The 18,026-nt window shown below is 44.4% G+C and overlaps 1 protein-coding gene and 1 long non-coding RNA gene across 11 annotated transcripts in view; one reads left to right on the top strand and one right to left on the bottom strand.

Annotated features, from left to right (window-relative positions):
* LOC135909244 (igLON family member 5-like) overlaps positions 1-18,026 on the bottom strand; it is a 351,641-nt gene that overhangs the window by 52,106 nt on the left and 281,509 nt on the right. The gene's annotated exons all lie outside the window — the stretch shown is intronic.
* Positions 1-18,026, top strand: part of LOC135909252 (uncharacterized) — a 119,085-nt gene that overhangs the window by 13,453 nt on the left and 87,606 nt on the right. Inside the window, exon 1 of one of the 8 annotated variants that reach the window (XR_010566666.1) lies at positions 12,295-12,363. The exons of the other annotated variants lie outside the window; for them this stretch is intronic. This is a non-coding gene — a long non-coding RNA (uncharacterized lncRNA). Of the gene's footprint in view, positions 1-12,294; positions 12,364-18,026 lie in introns of those variants that run through there. 8 annotated transcript variants of the gene reach the window in all.

Genomic DNA, 18,026 nt, shown 5'->3' on the forward strand with positions numbered 1-18,026 from the left:
TAGGCTAAGGATTAATTTTGATTCTACCAATTGTTTGACGTGCACTAAGTACGCGAGATTGTTTTGTCTCTGCCTCCACTCTAGAATTGTACATTGTCTGATCGTCACTCCATCTGATCATCAGACGGAGTACAAATGAGGTGAGAAAGTAAGACCTCACACGTTTAGGGTTAACATTTTTGAGCACAAAACATGAAGGCAATGATGCAGCGTGAGATTGTCCGTAGGATGTCAGACATAGAACATTGACGACTAATTTGGCAGTTGGAAAGGGGCGTTGAGCTGTGAGCTGTGAAGCATATAAATAAATTTGAAGTTACCAGTTCAGTCGCTCACCTGATCTGCTATAAGGGTTGGCCCTGCATTTTTATTGCAGTGCTTTGTAGACAAACAGTGGTGTTAGCTCAAAAAGGACCGCTAGAATTATGCTTAAGCGGTAACTTGAATTGTGCTGCGCTTAGTCACGCATAACGGAAGCACTCGACGACGTTAAATAGACGTGGAGAAGACAAATGCGTGAAAAAAGTATTACGGAAGGAACTCTACTGGCCTTGTCTAAGTATACTTAAGCATTGTGCCACTTGCTCATCCCCATGCAGCTCGGTGCCATTATCAATCTTCTCGAACTTGATCCGACCAGTATAAACACTCATCACCCCTCATCGGCCACTGTCAACCTTATCGGAATAGATCCGACCCTTAGCAAACCTTATCAGTCGTTATTAACCTTATGGCAATCGATCCGATCTTTATCAACCCTTATCTTTCCTTATCAACCTTATCAGGCATAATCCGACCAATTATAAACTATTATCGGTCCTTATCAAACTTATCGAACAGGATCCGGTCCTTATGAACCATTAAGGGTGGGTCTTGATTAACTTTATCGGAATTGCTGCGATCAACGCAAGCCCTTATTGTTCTTGAGCACCTTATCCATCCACGTCGAACCATTATAAACCGTGATGAGACCCATATTACCCCTCATTACTCCTTATCATCCTTATCAACTCATTGACTGCTTACCTGTCAGTGTATGAGCCCTCAGAGATCGGTGGCATTTTGGTTGGTGACGGAATGACCGAACGGAAGGCACATCTCGCCACTACAGAAACGCATCGGGTATGTGGCGTGCTTGGTATTAAATTTTCACAGTTAGAATTTTCTTGACTTCTGCCACGCTCTAAGTCGGCTCTACATGAGGTCTTAGAGATAGCTTTTATTCCATTATCAAGAAATCTTTCAACAAAGCCTTCATAGAATCATTTCTCCGTTGACATTTGTTTTGTACCACCGCTACAACACAGTCGTATGGTTTAGCTATATTCACCTTCTGCAGGCATACGCAACTTGTCTCCCGGTTATTCGTCTTTCTTGATGTAAACAGCACGTCTCTAAGAGAGATGTTACAACTTCGATTAATCAATTACCTTCCAGAAATAGTTGTGTAGTCATCTGTCAGAGATGCACCACCCATGTGCAGAAGAGAGGTTTTCTTGGGCATTCTTGAAGGAGCTTGGTCAAGGCATTTTCCTTAAGGCTCACTTTAGTTTGAATTATATTTTCACTGCCTCTCGGAAATACATTTCTGCCGCACTCATTGACACATTGTTTCCTATTGTTCATTATCGTGCTCTTTGTTCGGAATGCTATTACTTAGATGTATGCAAGCGTCTCCGTCGAATGATCATTCCTCAATGGATCAAAACATTTTTCTTTATGTTGCATTCAGTAACCCTTCCTGTCAAAACCTGGTTTAAAAAAAAGGGGCTGTTTCGTGCCGTGATCGACAAACTGCCGCTTGCGTCCTCATGCTCAGACGATTGATCACTCTTTTATATATTGTAGGGATGCCGTGTTCTTCTGCGACATTATCCAAAGAACACTTTAAAAATTCAGAGCCATTAGACTCTATGAAGGCGGATGACCAGCGAAGCTGTACATAACTATAAATAAAAGAAAGCTTCAAAATAATGTAACACAAATAAGCTCATTGTTATATTTGTTTAGATTTGCGCTTATCTAGTGACCATAGTAATTACGGCTTTATGGTCGCTATGATAGACGGCCACAGGCTCTGTGACGACACTGGAGATGTTCTTAGCGTACGGTAGGTCTATGCATGACTGATGGCGCATCGTGGAGGCATTGGCGTTGGTGTAACATTGAAGGCCGAACCTCTCCAAAAGAAACGCCAAGGACCACTTTCCGTCGGGACGAGACACGTCGACGTTAAAGTCACCCGCAATGACGATGGGATTGGGTCCGCTGGGAGGACCCGCCGAAATGTATCGATCGTAAAGTATTCAAGGTCTCTCTCCGACGTTCCAGGATGAATGTATATGGTGGTGACGATTCCGTCTCCCTTCTGTACGGCGCACGCGTCGGCACATTCCACGGCAACGCTCTCGCCCGTCGTCGGTGCGGCATACGGCGCAGCGGCCACGCTGTCGTTGGTTGCGTAGATCGCAACGCATCGAACCATCATCCATCATCCATCACCACTTTTGACACATCTGGCCTCAAACGCAGCTTGGATGAATGCGCTGATACGCTTTTGCTTTATGCTTAGGATATTTTAGCCCTATAGACACCGCCATAGTTTTTGCCTACGTACATCACGAAACGCTGGAAACTAGCCTAACAGAGCTCCCACTTGAAATTATTTAGGTATCACACCGCACGCAATTCGTTTCCTACCTTTCAAAGATCGGTGTGACCCACCTTATGAAATGTTCACCACACTTAACCTACGCAAGCATTTGGTGCATGTGGATTGTGCCACAGGCACGCTGAGCGACCGCGAAGCAATCGGTCTTTTTATTTTTTCGGGAATCTGCTGCCTGCGTCCGCAGTATGTACGCTGCTCAAGGAACGGCGCGGGCTGGATGCTTTTCTTGGATGCTTGCACGTGCTTGCCTGACTTTTGAATGCGCTTTCAGTCATCTTAAATTTCTGTACCTCTTTGTTTTTCTTAATTTGAAGAAGATTCTGCTCCCATATAATAAAGGAAAGAAAGAAAAAGTCATAGGTCCTAGGGTCGCAGGTTCAAAACTCACCCCCGCCAACATTTTTCCTTTCCAATTTATTTTTGTTTTATAAATTACTTTCTTTATGGGGATCTCTTTTACGTGACGGACGGACGAACGGGTTTCCTCGTTGGGTCGGTATACAAATGCTTACGCATTTAAAGCGGCGCCCATGTTGCTATGTTTGTCTCGTCCGCATTTATATGCGCCATCAAGTAGCTGTGGCATGACTAAAAATTACGAATGAAGCTTGCGGTGGTTACATCAACTACCATCTGCAAGTAAAAGGCTTTCGAGTCTGCAGCTGCATTTTGAAGTCGAAACGCAATGTCGGTTCCTCACGATGAATGACCGTGCAAGTTATTGCACTGTAACAGAATCGCAGACCTGAGCCGTCAACGCATCCGATATGGTGAGGTTAAGGGGGCGAGGTAAGGTAGCGTGTTAAGAGGCGTTCGAACGAGAGAGATATCCTGGCTGTCGGCGGGGGGAGTGTGCATCACGTGACAACAACGTCATGGTTTTGCGAGATGGCGTGATGCCGCCGCATACCCAAACGTGTCACCTAAGAGTGTCCTGAAAAACATCTCCCTTCCTAGGTGCAACACAATGGCAGAAAAATTTGCAGGATAATGTGTGTGTGAAGTGATTTTTAAAGAGAAATGGAAGAGATAAGTGCAGTGCCGTAACTGTCTCTCGCAGAAGGACACCTCAACAGCACTGCATGGGGAAGGGGTGTGGGGAGAAAAAGATGGAGAGAGTGACCGGAAGTAAAAAGGAGAGAGAGACCGGAATAGCAAAAAAGAAAAGACGACAATGTAGCTAAGCGTTTGCGGGGCCTACAGCCGCGCTCTGAGGTGTGTTGCTTCACAGATACGCCCCGCACTTTAAGGTGCACAACAGCTGATTTGAGGAAACTTGGACTTCGTGGGGAAAATAAACCACGCTAAAGGTTACCACGTACAAAACAATCTCGAATGGTCCGGCGACTACGTCGGCCCAATCCCACACAACAGGAACCGCGCATATGATCCCTCAGAAGGGCAGGGACAGCCTCCGAGGAGGTTGGCTCGCCGAGCCTAGCGGAATCACGTGACACTTCTTCTTAGGTATTTCCTTCCTCCATCTTGGCGGGCCTTTCACATTTTCAAAAGCGCATTGCACGTGCGCCACTGTGAAGGCTATTATAGGAGAATGCCCTTTATTGTTTTATTTTTTATAGCTGGTTGGGAAATTCCCATGCTTTCGGGACAGTAGAGTTGAAGTATACAAAAAGATGAGTTTGACGGTATGAAAGAAGGGAGAGGGATGGAGCAAGATTCTAGAACAGTAAACACGTGCGGCTGTCTATATTGCCTAAAATCGCTCACTAAGGCCAGTCGCATAACCTTTGCAATTGCAAGGCTTTTTTGCAAGCACGGCTAGTAATCTTCAACACAAACCCCCGAGGGTTTTGGCAATCTGTAGCCCAGTGGCTTAAGAGCCGTAACCAATAACTGGCGAGAGCTCTTTATCGACTGGATCCCACTTCGCTATATAGTCTGATATGTTCGGTTCTTGCGTAACTGTGTTTCTAGAGGAGCTGCCACTAAAGAGATCCCGTTCCTTTCAGAGAGGCTGTGCGAACTTGTTACGAAACACATTGATAGAACCTAAGAAGTAAGCCTCAATGACACCGCTTAGTTATTCTCTATGCCCCGCCGACCATGCAATATGATTCCATGATTGCATTTCTTATGAAGTAGGCGTAAGCAAAATGACGCAGAAATATAATATCACGGAAAGTGCGGGAGGAGTAGTTTAATAACGTGTGAGTGGCGAGGACCTGAGCTATTATATAAATACTTTCCTGATTCCCATTTCAATCATATCTTCTATCACATCTCTATACTGATAAATAAGTGAAAGTGTGCGCTCCATCAAGCTTATTGTTACTGCGACAGGCAGTTAAGAGCCTGAAATTGGTTTAGCTGCGCTTGCCCGTCTTAGACGTTACGCGGCGGTCTTCATTATACCTGCTCCTTCATATGACGAATGAAATAAAACGTTCCACAGCATCACCCCAGCCACTAGAGGATGTCTACCGCATCTACTCCTAAATTGTCGCACCCTCTTTTTCGTGGGATGTAGATGCGATGTTGAGAGGAAAGGGGAGGAGGATGTGATAATTACGCCGGGAAATGTTTTGAGAGAACGGTCTAGCTGCTATACAGAAAACAATAAAAACAAAGTCGCTATATATCTGGGTTCTCACGACGGCCACTGTAAGATCAAACAAATTATTACTTCTGAGCAAATCTCGTTTTTTTAATAAGTGCACCGACTCTACACAATGAAAAACTGCAAAGGCGCTTTTTTTGCGGACACTAGCTGAACCTAGAATCACTGAACAAAAGATATCTCTCAGTTTCACCATAAGGGCGAAGCAATGAATGCGATATCAACATGTTGGGGCACGAAGCGTAAGACTCGTGTAAAACAGATCGCTGTAATGGCAGCATGTAACTGTAATGACACTGGCTACGTCGGCCTTAAGCTAGAAACCAGCTGTCTATCTTTCATATTGCTGGACAGTGACGTGACACCATGAAAAAATCAGTTTCGTCATATGGGCGAAGCATCGAATGCGATAGCAAAATGTTAGACTATTAACGCGATAGCGTTAAAGTGCCCCTCACTAGGCCATATAGCAAATTTCAGGTTTACACTGCAAGTTGTTACGCATTCTCTAGGGAGCGTTCTACCGGAAAAATATTTCAAATCGGTTCATTAATAGCCGAGGTCGAAATATATAGGTCGACATAATTCGGCTGGTGGACCAGCGAAACTGCACCATCCGAAACGTCAGTGAAATATACTGTGCTAATTCAACGTACGTCGTACTCTATTTTTCCTCATTATATATATATATATGTATGTATATATATATATATATATATATATATATATATATATATATATATATATATATATATATATATATATATATATATATATATATATATATATATATATATATATATATATATATAAACGAGAAGAAAGGGGGTTAACCGAGGCACCCGATAATTATTAGTCATATAATGAGAAGCCAACAAACACTGACACCAAGTACGACATAGGGGCAATTGCATGTGCTTAATAAATGAAATAAAGTAATCATAAATTAATGGAAATGAAAGTGGCTGAAAAAACAACTTTGCCGCAGGTTGGAACCGAACCCACAACCTTCGCATGTCGCGTGCGATGCTCTACCAATTGAGCTACCGCGGCAGCGTTTCCCCATCCACTTTCTTGGGTATTTATGTGTACTAGTAGAACCCTGGGAGTGTTAGCCATCCACTTTCTAGTAGTAGAACCCTGGGAGTGTTTTTTCATCCACTTTCATTTCCATTAATTTATGATTACTTTATTTCATTTATGAAGCACATGCAATTTCCCCTATGTTGTACTTGGTGTCAGTGTTTGTTGGCTTCTCATTATATGACTATATATATATATATATATATATGACTATATATATATATATATATATATATATATATATATATATATATATATATATATATATATATATATATATATATATATATATATATATATATATATATTATAAGGACATGATTTTAGCAAAGGTGACCTGCTAATAACAAAAAGCACTTGCGAATGAGAAGTTCTGGGAAGTTGGCCCTAACTTTTGCACGCTTTCCGTATTTTAATTTAATGCCCAAAAGCAAGCCAACGATTCAAGAAGCGCGACAGTAGATGGTTGTATAAGGATGTATACACGCTTATTGCATAGTCTGAGTTGGAATATATTGCCATGTTGTAGCGGCCGTGAAGAACGACGCAGTGTCACAAGTGTGAGTAACACATTTTACTCGTTATTGGGAGAATTTGTGCCAAGCAAGACAAGTAACATTCAAGCACTACGGTAGCGGCGAGCAAATTCGTCGATAGGCGGAACTCTGATCCGCGGGTTAAGCGCGTCGGCTGTTATACACGACTTGACGAAGCTTCCAGTGCAATCGCTCGTGCCCGCGTGCGTTCCATATAATACTACACCATTCCCGTCGCGCATACAGCCAGATTGCACAAGGGTCGGTGACAACAGACAAGGCATAGAACCGTCAATAACATTAGAAAAACTTCCGATACATGCAGCCACGTCTTGCTCCGAGCGATAATGTTTCACATTTGTTAGCCGCTGAAAAGCGGTCACCGAAGAAAGATGAACAAACACACGTGCCCATATTATGTTTCCTGTGGATCCGGCCCATCTGTTTTGCTCCGATGCGCTATTATTACGCTTTCCAATCTAGCGATGATCCTGATTTACCGCAATAATTCTCAGCCTATAATTTTGTTATATCAGGATTTAGCTGCAGTTTTGCTGACTGCCAGCATGTCGAATTCGCCATCAAGTTTATGAGGTCACGTTTGAGCGTCTGAGAAACATTTTTTTTTCAGAAAAATCGCGCCACTCAATTAGCGCCATCTTCTTTTATTTTTAACTTCCTTCATTCCCACAAACCATATTTAGCGACGTCGAAGTCATTCAGTTCAAAATGCAGCTCACTGTCTCATTCCACGAAGTAAACAGGGCACGCTCGAGTTATTCGTGTCTCCGAGGGAAGCGTTCGTCCTCTAGTCATTAAATCACGAGAAATATAACAGCGTTCCCACGTGATGTTTTTTTTTTTTTTCAGGAAACGACCATCTTGAACGAAAGCATATTTTTATCCTGCTTAGTTTCGTTTTCGGATAGCGGATAATTAAATCTGAAGATGAGAACTGGCGCGTGCACGCGCTGGTTTGGAGAGCACGCAGTCAACGACCCCGTTTTTCCGCCCGACAAGCCAGCTCTTCGAGTCGTTTCCTTTCGAGGCGAGCGCCCGGGAGGGAGGCCGCCAGGCATCTTTGCTGCGGCGCGGCCGCGTGCATCAGCCAGATCAAAGCGAGGCCCCCTTTTCCCTCCCTCTCCTCTTCTGCGAGCACCATGTTCAAGCGCTGGGGGGGACTCCTCCAAGTTTCGGGACATCTCCAACTCCTCCCTTTGCGTGTTTCGGCGCAGCGAACGGACTCCCCAGCGCTTTCGTGCGCCTTTTGTCCGAAGCAGTTCTCTCCGAGATCCCGCACAGAGAACCAAAGGAGAAGGAGAGGAGGCACTTGGCACCTACCAGCCTACGCACTGAAACTGCCGACTACGCTCTTAGTGCGACCCAGCTTACCACCGTCATCTTTGTTTCTTGAAAGATCTCGGCGCCTTTTGTGCCCTGTCCTTCTGCTTGCACCGAAAACCCCCTCGCACTGCTAACTCCACGTCTGGCATGTAGGTCTTCGTTTTTTTTCTTAATTTATGTACCGCCACTTTTGATATATCTATGTTACTTTCTTCCGCTCACTCTTAGGTGAGGGCGTATTTCGTCCTTAACACATACACAGCGACACAGAAGGAAAGAAAAGAGCAGCGATGAGGGCAAGCACGCTAGCGCAAATGGAAAGAAAATGAACATATGCGGGAGTCGCCTAACGACGTGGTCTTGTCCATTTGCACTAATGTGGTCGCCGAAGGCTTTCCCAAATGTAATATTCTGTCCTGGCAGAGTTCACCTCCCGTTCCTTCTGCTTTTCACTGCGCTGTTCTGGCGCTCTCACCACCGCGTATCAAATGATGCCGCCCGTCGCGAGAGTGTGGTGTCGTTGGGGGTCCTTGGTAGGGAGCTATCCATTTAACCAAGGCGACAACTTTCAGCGCATGCTGACGAATAACATCAATGAAATAAAGTGTTCATATAACGCTTTTTTGTTTTCACTGCTAGTGCGTTGGTCCCTGGTGTTTCTGATGAATCAAGTCCTTTAGAATCTCTGTACCAGCATTACGGCGAAAGCAAAGCGTGTGACTATATTTGGGGTTAGACAACTGTTTCAGCAGCTCAGACATATTACTGGAATAAACCAGCAAGTTGCATGATGTCAAACTGATCTTGTTTATAGCCCCACCTCATGTTAAGTCCCAAGTTCCATTTAGGAGGAGTATCCCGAGAATCAAACTTTTTCGAACTTTCATTTTCATTGATGTGGCTCAATTTTTAGTCACACTACTGCGAAAAACATACATACATACATACATACATACATACATACATACATACATACATACATACATACATACATACATACATACATACATACATACATACATACATACATACATACATACATACATACATACATACATACATACATACATACATACATACATACATACATACATACATACATACATACATACATACATACATACATACATACATACATACATACATACATACATACATACATACATACATACAAAAACTTCCCGCTTATACCTTCCCACAATATTGATTTCACGGTGATTGATTAAATTACCGGTTCTCACCGTTGCGAGCCGTTACAGATTTGGAAACTTGAGCCAGTACACGCGCATACTGGCAGGTCAGGCCTAATCGCGAGCACGCTGCATGCCACTGCAAACGCACCCGGCTCGGGCGTAATGCGCAGCCCTTTGCGTCCCCAATCAACCCGGGGGTCATCCCTCCTCTGGCGAACGCACGCACGCCGAACACGTGTCCCTTTTCGAAAGATGCGCGCTCCTTCCTCGTTCCACGGGCGAGGCGAGAGAAACCGAGCAACTGCCGCAGAGGACGTGCGTCGTCCGTGCCGAGCTGTGCGCGTCCAATGATTGATTCCCGGCGGCCTGGGGCTGACCTCCCCCCCTACACGCCTCGGTCGATAGCAATTCAATTTGGCCAGCCAGCCGGTTGCACAGACGACGGCCGAGGCAGCGACGGAAGCATCTTCAAGATGGCTACGCGCCGACGAAAGAAGGCAAATTTGCCAAGGCGGCGCTGCAGTTAGGTCCAAGCGCCGCTTATACGCAACAGGAACACGTGCACCACTCTCTCGCAACACGCCCTTGCTCTTAACGTCTTCGTTGTCATCAGTGGCAATTTGTTTTGAAATGTCAGCATGGGCCCTGTAATAGCCGCCAAAGGGAGCAAGAAATTATATTGGATTCACTTTGTTGAGCTCCTGCCGGGTCGCAGCCACCGCGAGTAAAAGGGCTGATTTCGAACGATAGCTGCAAAGTTTGCTCAATCAATGTAGCCCCATTGCGAACAGTTCTAGCTTAAAAGAGAGCAGAAAGGGGAGAAAAGGGAACCGTAAATGCTCTGCCTGAAGTGAAAGAATGGTCCACTCCAACTAATAAGAAAATACGAGAGATGGCTGCGACATTTTCGCAATCCACAGTCAGCACTGCTGGCCGCCTACGCAATTCACTATGACGCCCTTCCGAAAGCATTTGTATGTTTCAGTGTATCGCAGTGAAGTTGCGACATAACAATATACGTCCTTATGTCGGCGTTAATGCCGAAGAAGACAGACGCGAGACACAAAAGCACCGGGCTTTCTTTCGAGTGCTTCCTAATGGGCCAAATGTTGGTATGTGCCCTATACTGCAATATTTCCCTCTTGCAGCATCGGGCTTCGGCCCTGATAGCTTTAATGGCGAAAGCTCTCAAATAAATTTTCGCATCTGAATTTATTTTTTCAAGATGTTCCAAACGTGCGGATACTCCGTTTTTTTTTTTTTTGGAACCTTCGCCGCCCCTTGTGGCAAACGACACTTGGTCGTCGGCGTGGCAGTTCCGTCGCAAATTGACTTCTCTCAAGCCCATTCATTTATCTAGCGATCGCATCGCTTCGCAGCTATTTTCTCGTGTACCACGTTGCTTAATAGATCCCGGCATCCTTACTTGAACGCCCAGCGTGTCGAGTACATTTCGCGCAGAACGTTACGTATTTTCTAACTGTATCAGGCAAGACATATTGCCACAGCTCACAGTATCGAGTACTAACCCTGATGTAACATTGTCACGAGACATATAGCAATAGATGTCCGTGTAGGAAATGGAGCCGTACTTCAGATAGGTCAGAAATTCGGCGCATCTCTGTTATTTCGTAATGTAAGACATCAAATAAGACAAGACACAACAACGCTATTATATCAGTGAACAGACGTTATATTTTGATGAGGACATAGCTATGACTACAGCTTATATTACTACGTAAAGCTTTACTTGAGCATGTGATTAGGTCAAGACGTAGTTAATTTTAGTCCACTGTTTGATTTTGTAGCTTGGTTGCACACCATGGTATCCATGCCTTCAAAGCCAACCTAATCAGAATCTGAAATAGCGTTTCTTTTGTACGGCATAGAAGAACGAGCAGTATGCGCTGGTCGAAGCCTTATACCTGCACTTCCTGAGCTGTGTGACCTCTCACTGTGGTGCTGTACTCTCTGAGGGCTTCATTAATTAAACCAGAACGCCCCTGAACATTCGGTGGTGGTGCGGGAATCGTAAAGAAGAAAGAACAGAGAAAATCTCGTGGTGGACTGTGTGGCGGTATTGTATACACACGTCACAAAAGGTAGAATGAGGTCCCGATAGGTCTGGTCAGCAGCGACGTACACAGCCAACATGCCGCCAAGAACGCGCTTAAAGCGCTTAGTCATCCCATTAGTCTGCGCGTGTTATGTAGTAGTGGTACAGTGAATTACGTGGCATTCATTGAGTAGCGGTTCCGTAACGCCAGAGGGAAAAACATGGCATCTGCCACTTCTGAGTTCTCTGGGAGCTCCATGGTGAAGTGTGATGTTACTCAGAAGGAGCCGGGCAACAACCCGTGGAGATGCGTAGGGCAGAGGCGACGTTTTCGCGTAGCTGGGAAGCGAGGTAGGAGCGGGAATATCGGTGGACGAATCAGTACATGCCGCGCGACATTTAGTGCGAAAGCACTGCTTGGCTCATTGGGCGTTTTGCTGGTGTCCGGCGGTGGTGGTACATTTAATGGTGGGAACACTAAAATGTAATTATAGCGTGGACGAGATCGATGCAGAGTGTATAAAATGGTTATAGTGTATGGAAAGTGGTTATGTAGACGTATCCAGGTATAATAAACTAAGATGTTTGAAAAGAAAATTCGCAATGGGTTTGCCCGTAGGCAGATTCGAGCCTATAGGCCACAACAAGGAAGCTTTGCAGTTAGAGCCAGAGGCATTATACCTCTACTCCGCGCCAGCAGGTGTTATTGGCGCGACGAAGGAGCGCCTAGTTCGCGTGGCGCGCCTAGTGGTTCGTGACGTCACAGGAAAGGGCTAGCCGCTTGTATATAAAAGGACGCGCGCGTTGGCATGCCTCCATTGCACGTTGCAAAATGGATCCAGGAGCATCTACCTCGAAGGAGCCTTCGTCTCGCCGATAACACCAGCTGATGTGGAGTAGAGGTAACGCCTCTGGCTCACACTGAAAATCTACCTCGGTATGGCCTGCGCTCGAATCCGCCTATGGTCAAACACATTCCGAATTTTCTTTTCAAACTTCTTAGTTTATTATACCTGGATATGTCGACATAACCACCTTCCATACCATCATGACCTTTTTCTATACTCTACATCGGTCTTATACATACTATACCTATATTTTGGCATTTCAACCTATAAATGTACCACCACTGCCGGACGCCGGCAAAACACCCATTGAGCCAAGTAGCGATTTCGCACTAAAGTGGCGTGGTTTATCGTTGTTTAAACACATTTACGTAATCAGAAAACGATGATTTGAAAACGATTTTCCAACGATGATTTTTTGGGTTTTTCTTTTTCTTTTGCGCCATAGAGCAACTTGCAAGCAAAATGAGAAACATATCTCAAATATGTGAAGCTGTAATTTAAATAATGTACGTCTAAGCATGGTAAATATAAATATCAAATTTCGTGTTTTAGATTATTTTCCAGTACAGGAACTTAATCTGTATTTAACAGCAACGAATCTTTATGTCTAAGCTATAATAACCAACTTTCTTGTCAAACATGCTTGTATAATCTACGCATCCTGACTGATATTTTGGTTAGTACTGTCTAATATTGCACAATGTAGCCTTATTATACGCTGTTATACGCTGAGTACCTAGGAAGTGGTCCCACATCAGGATTTCTGCTAAATAGACATGGACATGTCTGTTGACTAATGTTTGCAATCGCACAAATATGCCCAGATTTTGATAGTAAGAAAGTTAATTGGTAAATCATTTTGATTACCAAATTGAGCATCGTCCTATACGATAGACATTGTTTGCCAGAAAATGCATCAACCTTTTAAAGCCACAAACAAGTATAAATTACGCATTCTAAAGCAACACAATAAATTAGACTCCAGATTCGCAGCGAGCCTTAAAATTCATTGCTAAATGTAGCGTTTTTTTTTTTTACAAACGCTTACAAAATTTTGAGAAAGGCGCTGCGAGAAGAGAGAGAGATAAAGCAAGGAGAGGTAAGGTAGACGATCGTTCGGTTTGCTACCCTACACGGAAGGTAAGGGAAAGGGGAATAGAAATGGAAAAAGAGGGAGAGAGTGAAGACTGCGTGCACGCTGGAGAATGCACGGGAGGACTACATTTACGTAATAACATTGGAAACAAGAAACAACGAAAAAATATACGCGTGAGAAAAGTGCTACTTTAATTATCCCAGTTAATTCTGCACCGAACTCTTTGATTATACTTACAAGGCACCCGCTCTTCTTCGTTAAAAGAAATAACACTATTTTTATTAATTTCCTAAATTTCTTTTTACAGGACTGAAATCAGCTCCATCAGGAAACGTCATTACCGCTTTGCGAATAGGTGAATCGTTACGGCTACAGGAGCTTAACGGCTATGGAAAAACAAAGCCTGCAGAGCACTCCAACCGAAGCAACTGATAAGCAGCCCCATGGCTGTTAACGTAACGAATGTGTGCTAAATCGGCGTGTTCCAGAATCGCTAAAACGAACAGTAGCACGTATCCGCGTACCTCTGTAGTTGTTGCGCGTGAAATATGCAACGTTCTATTTACAAGCCTTGTTCGAACGCGTTTGACAACAGAATCGAAAGCAGAACTGTAAAGAAGAGAAAGCACGCCCGATGAGACTCACACGAAGAAAAAGACAGCAAGCGCAAGTTAAATAAATATAAACGTCCACTAAAGGGAAGTCAGTAACGTTGCGGCCTTAAAGCTTTATACGCGAGCGAAAGCCAAGCCCAAGACAACCCCGCAGGAGGCTCCGAAAAGCGTCCCATCCCATCGCAAGCATGACTGTGTAGAGCGTGCGTTCATCATTATTTCAAAGCGCCACTACGCGCACTCAGCTTTTCACTGGCATCGCTGTTGGCGGCGCATTTACGCGCCCGAGGGTAAGCGCTTGCAAGTTTCATTATGCAAAAACAGAGACACGCAAAGCTGCAGCTCGCGCCTGTATGCAGCAAAAGCTAATTGAGGATGCACACCTACGTCGGATTACGGAGACTGAAGGCGCCACTGAAGATATGAGCCTCAGAAAAGAAAAGACACTGTTGTTATAAGGAAGATTAGTCTCCTGCATCGCGCAGCCAGGCCAATTTTGTCTCGAGCGACTGTGAACATTGCCATTTCGAAACGCGGCAGAATTCTGATAATGACATTGACTTGAATGCTGCTTGCTGTTTTTTTTTTTGTGCCGGTAGCAGGGATACGTCGCAAGGCACCTCTGACGTGGGATCACGCATTCCCGAGGTCGCATGCGTACTGTATGCAAAATGTGAAGTAATGGATGTCACCACAAGGCTGCACAGAGCGGTAACATGATCATAAAATTGTGTGAAACGGGCTTCAGTTATTTATGATTCCTACAGGGACAAGACAATGTGGACACCAGTCGACAGTTTATCTTTCATAAATCAAGGTCTTCAAGAATGCACCGCGTAAATATAAACATCAAATAGAAAATTATGCGGAAATACCTACCCGCTTATATTGAAACGAATGGCAATTTTATGCTGGCACACTTGAGCCACGTAACGTTCTCGAGAAATTATTTAGCATGCAGGGGTTATACCTTTCGGCCAGTGTTGTGTTACGCATATAATTAGGTCAGAATCTATCACTGAAAACGTTAGATTGTATTTACAAACAAACACATAAGCGAATATGCCAAGTGTAAGCTTTATTCTGCAGGCTACAACAGAGCAAACAGAAAATAAAACAAGAAGACTATGATGCGCCAGGCTGTGCTGAGCAGAAGTATAAGAAACAGGAATGGTTGAGGAACCGTTAAACGCACTTTCGTACTTTCCTGCTTCCCAGTTTCTTGTCAACAGACGTGGACAGATCTGGGCCACAAAGCACACAACTGCTTCACTAAAGATAAACGGCATCAGACACGCGCGTGCTCTGGAGCGCGAGAAACGAGAACGTTCACAGACGAGTCCATCAATTGAGAAACGTGCCATATTATTGCGTATGAGCGACCGTGCACAGTGGTCATTTAAAGTGTTACGCCGTCCTAATGGGTCGTTCATGCCTGAATTATAGTGGTTCGCTGCGGTGGCTTAGTGGCTATGATGTTGAGCAGCATGAGGTCACGGGATCCAATCCTAGCCGTGGTGCCCGCATTTCTATGGAGGCGAAATGCGAAAACGCCCTTGTCCCGTGCATTAGAGGCATGTGAAAGATCCCCTGGTGGTCAAAATTAATCAGGAGTTCAACTAAACAAACATAATTCAATTCAACTATGGTGAATATAGAGACTGAAGACTCAGTTGCGTACGGCATAGAGGTGTTGCAGATCATCTTTGTTTACCTGATGCCTGTTGAAATTTGTTTATACTGTATGTCTTTACATTTGCATGTGTACATGATAGGTTTTCTGCTATTGTGTTGATGCATAATACTATCAAGAAATCGAATTATTTTCTATGCGCATGCAGGTGGTCAAAGAAAGCACATAAACACTAGCACTTTAATGGTCTCAGTTCCATGATCCATGACACATAGAAAGCAGAGAAGCACTCATGAGAGGATGTAAAAAGTACGCCTAAATGCATGTGGCTTTTGCACCGTTATTGGAATTCCATCTGAAGAATAGGCATTCTTTTTTTTTTGTCAAACAGCATTTCACACCAAACAAAATTAAGGAATTATTTATGCGCGAATTGTTCTCACAGTGCACTCCGACTTCTGTATCTTTTATTATGACTCTGACTTTAATGTGCAAGTACCGTATCTTCTAAGAGTTGAACACCTACATTTCGAATAAATTGGACGTATATACAATATCAGACATGCGGACTTTCAAAAATTAAATCCTGGGGTTTTACGTGCCAAATTTACGATCTGATTAAGAGGCATGCCGTAGCGGTGGAATCCGGAATAATTTTGACCACCTGGGGTTCTTTAACGTGCACCTAAATCTAAGTATACGGGTGATTTCGCATTTCGCCCCTATCGAAATGCGTCAGCCGTGGCCGGGATTCAATCCCGCTACCTTGTGCTTAGCAGCGGAATACGAAAGCCACTAAGCAACCACGACGGGTGCTTGCCGATATTGAAAAGTGCTTGCATCCCGACAACAACGAGTGGCAAGTCCTTAGTTTGCTGCTTCTAAACTTGATCACACGGCGTCACGAGTGTGATTCCATTACCACTCGGTATTTTCTTCCTTCTCTTCCTCTGCTATCAATACTATTTTTCGCAGCCAACTACTAACGCAACGCTGTCTCTTCTGAAGGCCATCGTTGCTCCTTATAGACTCCGCTGCGCCTAGCTATCCCGCCTTCTTGGGCACGTCAAACCTGCTGCCCTGCCTCCACACGCCACATATACCACGCCCGTTACGGGTCTGCACATGCGTGGCATGATGACTACCAGTGGCGCGTGTGCTAAATCACTTTTTGATGACGCTACGGGCTCCACCGCACAGGTACACACACACACGCACACACACAGGCACACAAGCACACACTTATAAAAGGGCTTGCGCTTGGTTCGAAAGCAATGCGACAGTTGCGATTCTCACACCTGGCGGCCCCAGATGCCAAAGGGGCGAAGTGAAAGAAACACACGACCAGACGTTTCGGTCAAAATAGCAAAGAGGCCAGCACGAGGAGGCGCTCCATGCTAATGAGGTTTGTGCATCCGACCACGCTGGCGCGATGGCGCGCGGCGCCAAAGAGAGCGCAGGAGCCAAGTGGCGAACACCGTCTAATTAATTAGCGGTAATTAATTACGTCGGGCGAGCACTGCTTGGACAGGTCGGCTCCAGAGAGTGCGCACGCGAAGATACAACTTCCAGGCACCCCTTGGTGCGAGGAGAGATACGGAGAGATGGAACAGAAAAAAACAAAAGCGACAAGACGCGTAGGCACCTTCGCGATGCGAATGAGCGTCGAAGACTCCATCGTCACTTTAAGAAAAAGAAAATAAACATAATGGGGAGACGGTAGGGGCAAATTACAGTTGGGAGGTGAGAAAAGGGAGCTTTCCTGACGTGAAGTTTTCTTATCTTGGTCGTTGTGGTGCATATTAGCTTCCATACTTAGAAGCGTGCTGCTATGTGCCGTACTGGCCTACGTTTTCCTTTTCCCGAAAGGCGCACTAGACAAGGGTTACACTCTATCACGAAATATAGCTATTACGAAATATAGCGAAACGCAGGACCTAGTGCGAATGCAAATAGCTCTTTTTTACTGCGGATAGTTTTTTCGTGTTATTGGAAGTTATTTTATTTCGCATAAATCATAACGTCTTACTATACTAACCTTTCTTGATTCGCGTAACGGCTTGTTCAGTAAATATTCGTGGGGCATGTCCAGAAACAACCGAATAAACTGTTTCTCACGAGATAACTTCTGAGTTAATCTCTCTCTTTTTTTTTAAGCATCAGAAAACCTAGGTAAAGGTGATACCTGGAAGCATCGATATAAAGATTCAATAGCTTAGCCTTCTTAATTTATCCAAGTACTCACTTTATGTGGGTAAATAGTATAGAAGAAGGTGAAGTTGGCTAGTCATAAAATATCTGATCCTTGTTTTTTGTGTCAAGCTGCGCAGTATTCATTTTCACACCTTGATCCCTAGCTAATTAAATAGATATC

This window comes from Dermacentor albipictus, chromosome 1 (genome assembly GCF_038994185.2).
Source record: "Dermacentor albipictus isolate Rhodes 1998 colony chromosome 1, USDA_Dalb.pri_finalv2, whole genome shotgun sequence".
In the NCBI taxonomy this organism is placed as follows: domain Eukaryota; kingdom Metazoa; phylum Arthropoda; class Arachnida; order Ixodida; family Ixodidae; genus Dermacentor; species Dermacentor albipictus.